Source organism: Eptatretus burgeri, chromosome 5 (genome assembly GCF_056783735.1).
Source record: "Eptatretus burgeri isolate ZD-2024b chromosome 5, Ebu_testis_v1, whole genome shotgun sequence".
In the NCBI taxonomy this organism is placed as follows: Eukaryota; Metazoa; Chordata; class Myxini; order Myxiniformes; family Myxinidae; genus Eptatretus; species Eptatretus burgeri.
The window spans coordinates 81,909,772-81,922,476 of record NC_140965.1 but is presented as its reverse complement, the minus strand read 5'-3'; positions in this window follow the sequence as shown (position 1 = coordinate 81,922,476).

The window sequence follows — 12,705 nt, the reverse complement described above, 5'->3', positions numbered from 1 at the left end:
TGAGCATCGATATATTATGTAACGAGCATATAGGAGCATGAGCATCGAGGATGCCGATAATCCCCTTTACAGATCGAGTCGGCGAGGGGGTTTTATTCGTCGGCCTCTCCGGGAGTAGATGGCGGTTTCACTTGAGGGAGGCTTCCGATCCTTTTGGTGAGCCTCGACTCGTGCCGGAGATGACTCCCCGATCGCCCCGGGTGGAACACGGTAGCTCCGTCGTCACCCTTCTCGGGTGGAGTCCCTGGGGGGGAACACCTGGGGAGGGAATGTCAGAGGGAGGTGTGCCAGATGGTGGTGTACCGGCGGGGGGAGTACCTGAGGGAGCCAAATGACGAACCGACACAGTGGTCTCCCTGCCATCCGGGAGCCTGACATGAGCGTATTCTGGATTAGTATCGATGAGCTCGACCCCTTCCACCAGGGGTTCATACTTGCTTTGTCGTACCGGGCGTTTCATGAACACTGTTCCGGGATGGGTTAGCCAGTTGGGCACCGATTGGCCGTCAACATAACGTCGTTGGTGAGTAAACATTCGGTCGTGAGGAGTCGCATTGGTGGACGTGCAGAGCAGAGAGCGTATGGAATTCAGAGCGTCGAGAAGGGTAACCTCCCACCGCTCGGGGCCCAGTCCTCTTGATTTCAACGCCAGAGTTACGGCTTTTCAAATAACTCCATTATAACGTTCCACCTGACCATTACCCTGTGGGTTGTAACCCGTCGTTCGACTAGTTGCTATGCCGAGCTCTAATAGGAACTGTTTTAGCCCGGCCGACATGAAACACGGCCCTCTGTCTGAATGTATGTACGAAGGTTTCCCAAACATAGCGAAGAGGTCAGACAGACATTTCACGACAGTGCCCGAGGTCATATCCGAGCACGGAAACGCGAAAGGGAACCTTGAATACTCATCAACAACAGTGAATATGTATCTGTTGTCTGTCTCGGTCGGCAGGGGCCCTTTGAAATCAATGTTTAGTCTATCGAAGGGAGAAGTGGCCTTGATCAGTCTGCCAGGAGCCGCACCATAGAATCTGGGTTTTAGTTCAGCACAAACAGGGCATGAAGCATTCATTTGTTTAATATCTTCAATAGAATAGGGCAGGTTCTGTCTGCGTACGAAATGTGCCATTCTGGTTACCCCTGGGTGGCAAAGAGACACATGGAGGTCTTGCAAAGCCTGACTGATTACCGCCGAGCAGTAGACCCGCGAGAAGGTGTCTGCAGCAGGGTTTTCCCTCCCGGGCCGGTAAACAATGTCATAACTATAGCAAGCTAGGTCTATCCGCCATCTCATAATTTTTTCATTCTTAATTTTCCCGTTATTTTTCCCATCAAACATGAATGCCACGGATCGTTGGTCCATAACGAGCGTGAAGTGGTTTCCCAGCAAATAATGTCTCCATTTGCGCAGCGCTTCGACGATGGCGTACGCTTCCTTCTCTATCGCTGAGTGTCTCTGCTCGCTTCCAGAGAGAGTTCTCGAGAAGAACGCGACGGGTCTCCCAGACTGATTAAGCGTAGCAGCTATGGCGTGATCTGAAGCATCGGTCTCCACCATAAAGGGCACCGAGCTATCGATCGATAAAACCACGGAATTACTGAAATCGTCTTTGAGGTTGTGGAAAGCTGTCACAACAGCAGCATCTGGTGGAAAGTTTTTGCAATGCACTAGTGGATGTATTTTCTCGGAGTATTGCGAAATCCATCTCGCATAGTAAGCAAACATGCCGATCACCCGGCGCATCGTCTGCAGGTCCTGAGGTGGTGGTAGCTCACGGAGCGGGCGCAATCATTCAGGATCAGGCTTAATTGTGCCGTCGGCTATTGTGTAGCCGAGAAGGTCAATTGACCTTGCCGAGAATACGCATTTCTCATAGTTGAGAGTCAGATTATATTTTCCAGCAATGCTCAAGAATCTGTCCAGATTCATATCATGTTCCCCCTGATCCCTACCGCACACTGTGACATTGTCCACGTAAACAAAAGTGTCTTTGAGGTTTTCATCTGAGATGATGTCGTCCATAACTCGTTGGAAGCAAGCTACTCCATTCGTGACACCGAATGGTATCCTTCTGAACTGGTAGAGGCGCCTCCCTGCCTGGAATGCGGTGTAAGGTTTGTCTTCCTCTCGGATGGGAATTTGGTGATAGGCGCTTCGCAAGTCGATGGTGCTGAATACCTTATAATTGGCCACGCGTTCAACCATCTCGTCTATGCGCGGCAGGGGGTAGGCATCGAGTTGGGTCAAGCGATTGACCATTTGGGAATAATCGACAACCATTCGTTTCTTATGGTTCTGACTGCTGGTTACTAACACCTGTGCGCGCCATGGCGAATCGCTCGGTTCTATAATTCCTTCTTCCAGTAATCGCTTGGTTTCTGAAGTGATGAAATTCATGTCAGCAGTGGTATATCGCCGCGATTTGATCGCTATCGGTTTGCAGACCGGCGACAGGTTAGCGAACAGCTGGGGGGACGTCACCTCCGCGGTGGTCAACGCATTTAAAATTAGACTAGGTTTGCTTCCTCCAAAGGGTATTTCGACGCTCGTGTGCTGCTTGAGGACATTATGACCCAGAATTACGTCTGCGCACAAATCACGAAGCACCAGTACCCTTACATCCCGATGCGTGTACCCTTTTACGTCCAATTCAACATTGTAGTACCCTCGTACGCGGGATTGTAGTGAGGTGGCGGCCATGCATACCGTATTGTCTGTCGGGTGGATTATCCATTTCCTGCCCTTCACTAGCGAGCTGTTGACGAAACTTTCAGAGCTACCGGTATCAATCAGTGCCTCAGCCATATGCCCGTTAATTCGTACGTTGATGATAGCCTTGGATAGATTCCCCGGGGAGGCTGCAGTTAATTTATTTTGCGAGTAGAGAGCCGCAGAAGTGGGTTTATTTCTCCTTAGAGTAGATTTACATACCCTGGCATAATGCCCTTTCTTGTCGCAATTCATGCATGTCGCATCTCTGGCGGGGCATTTTTGACGAGGGTGCCTTTTGTACCCACAAAAGAAGCATTTACCAACCGGAGTAGCAGCTGAGGAGTTTGACGTGGCCTGGGTATCCGGCTCCTCGGGTGTTTCTCCATCCCCTATGTCTGGCTGTGTCTGTGCCAGTGGGGTTCCTTGGGTTCCCATCGTAGCAGCGTTCATTAGCAGCATCGGTGTCCCAAATGACTCAGATTGCTGCTGAGCCGTATCCATCGCTCGAGCCTGATCGACTACCTTGTCAAGAGTGGGTTGCGCTTTCTCGAGTAAGCGTTGCCGTATGTGGGCTGATCTGAGTCCTTGGATGAATGCCTCCCGTGTTGCTTCCTTTCGGTGTTCCTCGGCGCTTACGGCCCGGAAGCTGCAGTCTTTTCCCAGCTGATTCAGAGCTTGCAGGAACTGATCGATTGTCTCCCCGGCTGCTTGCTTGCGTGTGTTGAGAAGATGTCGTATGTATACCTCGTTCTTGCGCTTCACGTAGAGCGCATGCAGCACGTCGATCGCTGCTTCGTAAGTGTCGCACTCCGAGAAGAGCCTGTACACGCTGGGCGAGACATGATTCACGAGAGCGGCAAATTTGTCAGCTCCCTCCTCGATGATGGTCAGATAGTGTGAGAAGGAACAGAACCAATGCGACCATTTCATTTCTGCGTCAGTCGCGTTTGGGTCTGCGTCGAACCTCTCTGGTTTGTAGATCTTGTCCATCGTTGGTTGAGAGAGCCGAGAAAACCAAATGGAATAAATTGAAATGAAAGCGAGAGAAGAACCTTCAGAGTTTAGGCTTTATTCCATTTGATTGGAGCCGCTTCTACGGGCACACCAGGAAATACAAACGCAGCATGGAGTACAAGCAGTAAGGTACACACGCGCAACTAATCACCGCAAAATAAATCAGTATTATATATCAATCAGTGTTCTCACCATTCAATGAGCACCAAGTGAGCCGGCGACATACAATGGCAATGCCCCAGGGACAAAACCCCGCGGCCGAGCCGACCCTCAGCTTTATCTCTTCTGTGCTCGAGCCGGGCATCATGTGATCACACGTCACGACCTTCCATTCACCACACAAATGTTGATACAAGCCTGAAACTTTGCAGGAATATTTATTTTATGTCACTTTATGAGAAAAAAAGTGCCAGCCACTTGTAATTCCAACATGGCCGCCAGACAACCACCCAAAATAAGAACAGATAACAATAACAATCGTTCAAAGAATGATATAAGCATGAAATTTGGCAGAAATATTTATTTTAGGTCACTTTATGAGATACAACTGCGAGCCACTTAAAACTTCAATATGGCGGCCATCTTGGAAAATGGCCGCCATGTTTTTCTGCCCTGCAATATTCATTGTTCTGATTAGGTCTGACAACAACAACTGCATAGTGGGGTACAACTTAGTCCGTAACTATAGCATTTGCACCTTCCACTACATTGTGTCTTGCATCCACATTTCGTTAACTCCTGGCAGCTTTTAGCTAAGGGAGCAAGGGCAGTCCAGAAGACCTTCCACGAGTCATCTTCTTTGAACCAACCCCACTCGGACGGACACTGAGCTTCTGGCTGGCGGACTATTGCCTGGCTCCAAATGTGTCCTGCTTGATATGCAGCTCGCTTGGTATGTTCCGTGAGTGCTCCTTGTGTTGGTGGAATTAAATCATATGACCTCTGCTTTCGTGAAAAAAGAGCAAGCTGCGCCTCATTCACTGACGCAACTGAACTTGATCTGTCATACATCAGGACCACAAATTTCTCCAGGATTTCTACATCAGATTCCTCAATCTTTGATGGGCACTGACTGAGTTTCATGAAGATTACTGACGCTTCATCACATACATTCCATGTCTGCCCTGCTGTCCACAACTTTGGGCGGGGCACGTACTTCTCCTCTGTTCTCTGAACTTGGATGCTGGAACATTGAAATGCTTGTACCATGAAAGGATGTACTAGCTGTGGTTGCTGTTGGATTGTGATCAATATTGTCCATAGCAGAGGTGGTGAAAATTCACTTACATAGAACTGGTGGACACACAACTCCTTCCACATACTGGTTTACAACAGATTCACCTAACTGGGCAGATATTTCTAATAACCTGTCATACGAAATGCTGATACCATTCTCATGAAGCTTGTCAATAAGTTGTCGTTTTCTCGCCTTGGCAAACACTATCATCCCAATTTAAACAGCAAATGGTGTATCACGGTATTTAGAATGCCGGTGGATTGCTGATCCTTCTCTGTACTTTGTGTAGCAGTTGTACTGCAACAGTTGTGCAATAGTGAAGTCTGAACACCATGTTTCAGATGTGACTTAATATCGACACCGTGTTCGATATTACACACAAACTGTAGAAGTGATGGAGGAATTGATTCGTCACCAGATCCTTCCTCGAACTGATCGTTGAATTTTGTCTTGTGATTAAGCATCTCTTTACGTATGATATCAGCAGCTTTAACTAAGTGAATAGCTTCACCATATTTACTAGCATCAGCGAGAACTGAGCCTATGTCATTTTTGAATGCTATCAGGACATCTCGTCCTTTCTGATGCGCTTCAAGCTCGGGAATATGCGAGAGTAACTGTTCCTTTAACCTTGTTGAGTTGACATCAGGAGAGTCCACAACGAGTTGCTCTAATCTCTGCTTGTACAATCTGCCAGCCTAAATATAACTGGATCTGTTCCCTCGGTGGCAGTTCTGGTGTCAGTGGTGTAGATGATAAGTTCTGAAAAAGCAATGGGGTATAACTCTTTACCTGGCTTTTTGCAGCTCTGTTCTTGTTTAATCAAAATATGATGGGCTCGTTCTCGATTGTATACAGCTACCAGGTAAGCAGGATGATATTTCAACTCCAGCGCAATAGCATCACCGGCACTGAGCTTTGCGAGGATCTTTCCATCATTCAGAGTCCTGGCACACTCATTGAGTCTTTCATTCAATTGCATTGTCATTGCTTGTCATACAGTTGATGTTTCGGCCTCTTCTTCACACAAAAAGCATACTGATGAAGGTTTTGGTGGATCTGATGTTCTTTGCCTCTTACTGCGGTTTTCTTCTCTGCATGTAGAAGTACTTGCAGTCGCTCTCTTCTGTGTCCTTTTTAGCTTTGTGCAATTGAACAACAATCTACAGCTTTGGTGATATTTTACTTTGTTTTGCACCAGTGTGTCTTCTAGACCATCACCTTCATCTCGTCTGGCTGGATGAAGTGGAATCGGCATATCATTGATGGCATGAAACAATGGCACATTGTTTGCAATGTTGGTATAACTAGCATAGTCCTGTTCCCTTTGGAATGAACTTAGTGGTGACATTAACTTTTCCTCTGTGTCCTGACAGAGGCAACATTTCCTCCAGTCTGTTTGTGGTTTTGATTTTGCTTGAGTATCCATAATTTGTGACTAGCAATGGCAAGGTCGAGTGTTTATCCTTTTACCACCTTGCCTTCGTGCACTTTCATGTATGGGATACAGCTAGGTTCATGCGTTTGCCATACACCTAGCCCGATCGTTCATCCAATGCTATTTAAATCCCATGCGATCTGTACACCAACCGGATAACTACATGTAAAACCCCCATTATCCTTGGCTCGCCTCTCCCGCGCTGGCACATCCTGTCGGTTCAGGTACGGCTATCTAACATCTGAGGGGTTCATTACATAGCATTTGGGACACTAAACCCACGGTTTAGCCGACATTGAACCCCATGCTGAGTTGCACAGCAGTGTATGCCACCAGTGTGCCCTGGTAGTGCATGACATACACTCTCTTTTTTGTGTTTAGTCAATATTGGCTGGTGTCCACCACCATTGATGGTTACAATGTGTCAGGGTCCTATAGATCTTTGTGGCTGCATTTCGGTCGCAAGTGGTTTTATTTCGGAGTTTTCCATCTCCTAATGAGCTTCATCTGCCCAGAGCTGTCTGGTTTTCAGGTGCCAGAGATTCGCCTTTCGCACCACCACTATTTGTGGAAACACCCCCACCACGAGAAGGCTAGAGTTGGAGCTTGACTGCCAGAGGCTTTGTTTCACTTGCCATTTGGGGGCATTTCGTAGGCAAAGAGAGCTCATCCTCTTTGCCACCCCGGAATTAGCAGTCCTTTGGAGGGGCAATAACTATTTTGAGCAATTAAAATACAAGCTCTGTTCAAGATCTCCAACAATTCTAACCGTCCCCGTCTTTAACACGATGAGAACCAATTTACCTGTATTCGAAGCCTGCACAATAGTTGTCATTTGACTTCTTTATTGTTACGTAAGTCCTAAAATTGATTTATTGGTTCATGAAATCGATCAATACACTCAAGAATCAGCTCTAGCAAGGACAAAAACCTATATATCGACATCAAGATGAAATAAATCCGACATCTCTGGCGATTTTCATGGTTAAAGTTGTTTTTTTCATACCCTGGCGGCCATCTTGGAAAAAATGGCCACCATGTTGAAAATTCACGTGGCGAGCACTTTTTTCTTGCAGGGTGACCCTGAAGGAACGTTCATTCCAAATTTCATGCTTGTATCACCATTTGAACGATTCTGCCAAAAAAGCACACTTATTTGCTCCACTATTATGCCTTTTTGTGGGGCCCCACCCCAACCATCAAATCTGTTTTCTTCGGATGGCTTTCTGGGAGTGTTGTTCTTTGGTGTAGAGGAGGGTCGTTCTTCTTCAAGGCAAAAGGCCGTTTTGATCCGGTTATGTCTGTGGAGATGCCGTGGTTGTAGACTTTGTGGCATTGTGGTGGGGATGGCGTGGTTGCGGAGATGATGGTGTTGTGGTGGAGTTGGCGTGGTTGTGGAGTTTGTTGTTGAGGAGATGTTGTTTAAAATAAAAGAGAGCAAGAGAATAACGGCGAACTCAAAGATTCACAGCCCGGCACACGAACAAGACCCGTGACACATCGGTGGGGAAATCTAACCTGAAACACACACTTATCGAAATAACTGACCTCTGGGGAACCTTGCTCAAGGCCATCTGCCGTCTGCTTGGAAATCAGCAAGCATCACTGCCCTGCACAAAAAGGTGCAAAAACAGATCCCTGCAACTACAGACCAATCAGCCTTCTCCCAATCATCAGCAAGGTTATGGAATCCATCATCGCTTCAGACATCAAATCCTTCCTCTTCTCCAATGGCTTGATTTCTGATCATCAATTTGGTTTCAGACCAGGTCACTCTACCCTGGATATGCTGCTTCTGCTCTCCCAACAATGGATGGAAGCCCTCAATGCCAGACAGGAAATCCGAGCCGTATCCCTGGACATATCACGTGCTTTTGACACAGTCTGGCACCCTGCCCTGCTCACCAAACTATCTTCCTATGCTATCCAAGGCCATCTCCACTCATGGCTCGCAGACTTCCTCTCCTGTCGCGGTCACCGTGTGGCCTTAAATGGCGTTCTTTCATTCCCCCCCCCCTTCCTGTCCAGGCTGGAGTTCCTCAAGGTAGCGTTCTGGGCCCTGTTCTTTTTCTGGTTTTCATCAATGATCTCTCCAACTCTCCAGAAAATCCTCTATATCTCTTTGCTGATGACTCCACCCTCTGCCGGACCATCGGTCCTCCCTCAGACCGGCAAGCAGCAGCTTCTTCGCTCACTGCTGATCTGGATAAAATGATAAACTGGTCCAACACGTGGAACTTGTCTTTCAATCCGGACAAATCCCACACTCTCACTATGTCTCTTCGAAAGGACCGCTTAGAAAAAACCCCCATCCACTTTCTCAACAATCCTCTAGAAGAAATCCTTTCTTTCAAGTTTCTGGCTCTCACTATCTGCCATGACCTTTCCTGGGAAAGCCACATTTCCAACCTCACCTCCATAGCCAGTCACCGAGTGGGAATCCTCCATCGTGCAAAGTCCTTCCTGGGCCCACCTGAGCTCCTGACCACTTACAAAGCATTTGTCCGCAGCTTTGATGGAGTACTGCTCTCCCCTCTGGGCTGGTGCTCCTGCCTCCCACCTTTCTCGGCTTCACGCTGTAGAAACCAAGGCATTTCGAATCATTGGCATCTCCCGCAATGAGGCTGAGTCTTTGGGCCTCTCACTGTGTGGCCTCTCACTAACAGCTTCACTATATATCTTATGTTTATAACTTCTTATTGTATTCATTTTCCTATATTCTTCTTTCTTATTCATCAAACAATTATAATAATTTCTAAAAGTTATTGATTTCTTTATTACATATTTCTTTATTCCCTTTAACCTTTTATCAATCTGATCACCATATTTATAAGCATATGCCTTTGCTCTCAATCCAATAAACTCACTCATTACTTTTACACCCAACTCATCCTTAAACTTACCAATAACCTTTTCATTCTTTTTTGAAAATAACTCACTCTTCTTACTATAATTACTTGTATGATATACTCCAATATTTTTCTTCATATCTTTATAAACATCATCAGTTTTTATATCTAGGATAAAACTATCAGTGTCCATATACAACAATGAAACATTTTCACCATACTCTTTCTTTAAGCCATTATACAAATAATCATACATCAATATCTTTGATAAATCAAGAACTGCTGTTCCAATATAAATTGGTTTATCCATTACAATACTTTCCTTTTTCATATGAATTGCAGAAAATTTCTCTGAAGAAAACCTCTTCTCTCTCAAAACATGGTTTATTTATCAATCTAGAAGCTTCTTTCCAAGATGTTGCAAATCTAATGTTTTGCCTGTTTCTAACATTCTCCATTGTCTTTCCAAAAACAGCATTATTCATCAATTTATAGAATTCCCCTTCAAATTTTACTTTTGTATTTTTTCTCATATCTGTATTGAATTTAATATACTTTTCCATCCAAGGACTTTGTTTAAATTTTAAAACTCTATGAATTTTAGCTACCCTCAATCCTTCTCTCAAAAACTGTTTCAAGCTTCTCTGATGCAAAACATATCCCTCTTTATCCTAGAATGTTGTTAATAACTTTTCTGTTGATATACCTTTAATATTAAAACTTTGATGATAATCACTTAACCATTCTTTCTTTGGGGTTTCTTTCTCACATGCAAAAGGAAGGTCTTTAAGCTTATTATGAAGATCACTCGGGTACCTCAAATCAACTTCAAAATAATAACCTTCTTCTTCCTCATTCAATTCCTCTGGAGAAGAAATAACAATATTCATCAAAGCCTTTTCCTACTCCTTTTCTTCCACCCTCTCTAATTTACCATAAGGCAGAGATTGAGACATTGCCAAATGTTTACAAATTATTAGCATCAAAATACATCAAATAATTACTATCTTTTTCACTATCATAATTTGGAAGATATTTATTATTTGCTTTAGCATATCTTTTTGAACATACTTGTGATATTCCACCTCTCTTGGACTTCTCAATCATCAAAAGCAAATCTATATCACTGATTAAATCAATCGTGTTTTTGTCATTTTCAACATTGCACTCCAAGCTAAACCAGGAGCTGTTAAATAGTGGGCAGGATCCAACCCATAACAATTTTTATTATGACAGAGTGATCTAAAAGCTTCAAAAACATCAGCTAACAATAAAACATCTGTTTTTAGATACAAATCATGATATTCTCCAAGGTTCTTTATCTTAAATATTTTCCTTGTGCGTGTTTATATTCCTTATCACTTATTTCTTCTTCATAAAGATTATAAAAGAAACTTTCTTTTGAAGGAAGTTGTGTTTCTTTAAATCTCATAAATGAATCCATATAATCATAAGGATAAATTCCCTTACTTCAAATAATTTTCTCTTTACATTGAATTTCATTCCTTGTTTGAATTTCCTCTCAAGTTAGAATTCCCTCTTTAATTAGAATTTCATCTTTAATCAGAATTTCCTTTTTAGTTAGAATTTCATTCATTGTTTAAATTTTCTTTATAATTAGAATTTCTTCATTAATTCGAATTTCCTCTTTACTTTGAATTCTCTCTTTAATCTGAATTTCCTCTTTTGGAAAGAATGAATTAAGATTTGGAAAAGAGCCCATGGAGCTTAGATTTGATGCTAGGTGGGCTGGTGGTGTTCCCATAAAGTTGTAAGAATCTACCTAATACGAGTTTAAGGTTTTGTGCATATCATTTTTGTAAATGAAATATACTTTTGACTTGTGTTTGTTATGGCAGATATATTCCCTGATGTTTTTGAAAGTTCATTTATAAATATATGTGTATCATAGTTGGCGCTGTTGTGAAGAAAGACTGGAATAAAAGAAGGAAATTTATAATTAAGATTACAACAGGAATGAGCAGGACCTCTATATTTACCAGTAAGATGACAATGATCCCTAACTTTAGACTCTTCAATTTCCTCATCACAAATATGACAGGAACTGTTCTCTCTAAATTCTAATTTTTCTTCTTCGGTGAATTTCATCGGTTCATTTGTTTCTTTCATTAATTTAGTTAGTCTTATACAATTCTTTTCTAATCGTTTTACAAACTCTTGTGAAGCTTTTTTTCCACTATAATGTTGACGTTTATTATACTTTTCTCCAACAGATGATTTGATATAATAACAGAAACCACAAGGAATAGGTTCTTGATATTTATTTGCATATGATTCTTTTGGATTAGGAGAAGCAGTATTTATCTTTTTTAGGATACATTCAAAATCAGCATATATCACAAATGGGTGCTTGATAGATTTATTATAATCTTCAAAAGAAATCTTTTCACCAGGTTTAGGCATTGTAATTACAGCTGATTTAAGATTACTACAATATTTTGAATGTCGTTCTAATCGTTCTTTTGTATGAAATGAATTAAGACATCTTGTAAGCACAAGGATATATTTTGTTTGCTGTTCTGAATACCTGAGAAGAGATTAATCTTGATAAATTATTGATGTATGTATAATGTGAATTCTTTCCAACACTAAAATATAAAAGATCAATGTGTGTTTCTTCATTTTTAGAGTTGTTTGAAATTTTTAATACCTGAACTTTATTCTCTCCAGTTAATCCATATACATTAATAGAAAGGTTATTCTTTTTCTCAAATTTCGGAATATCTGTTTGTGGCATTGGGCAATTTGTGTTTGTTTGTGGCAATTTAAAATCTTTAATGTCCAAGGTATTCTCATATTTCATATATTGCTTTACTATTTCTGAATTACAATTTGGACGATGTAAGTGAGCAAGAACAGAACAGAGAAAACATTTATTATCATTGTTCTTAATATTAACAACTGCCTTCTTTAGTTTTATTTCTTTTGATAATTCAATATAAGAAGAAGCTTTAAGAGTTTTAGAATGTGTATATCTAGAATTAGAATTTTAGAATGTGTATATTGATTTTAGAATGTGTAATTCTAAAAAGATGATTTTTAAAATATTAAATCCACTTCCTTCCACTGTATTATCAACATCCTCCTCTTGTCTTGATAGTTATTCATAAACCCCATTATTCAAAAAATCTTAAAATGATGTTATAAAATGAAGATCTGTTCTCAGATAAGGAGTTTGGTCTTCATCTTGTCTTTTCATATTCATTTTCACTCCCATATAAAACTTCAAAGTTTTCATTTCTTTTAATGACTTTCTAATAACTTTTTCAACATCAGGTTTCACGATTTCAATTGATTCAGCTATTGATGATGGACCGGGTTCTCCAAATTGAAAAATCCTTATTTTTATATGCCCTTTAAATGCCCCATCAGTGTTTTCAATATAATAGTCTCCCTTTACTTTAAACTCATTCAACTTGTGTTTTTGTGA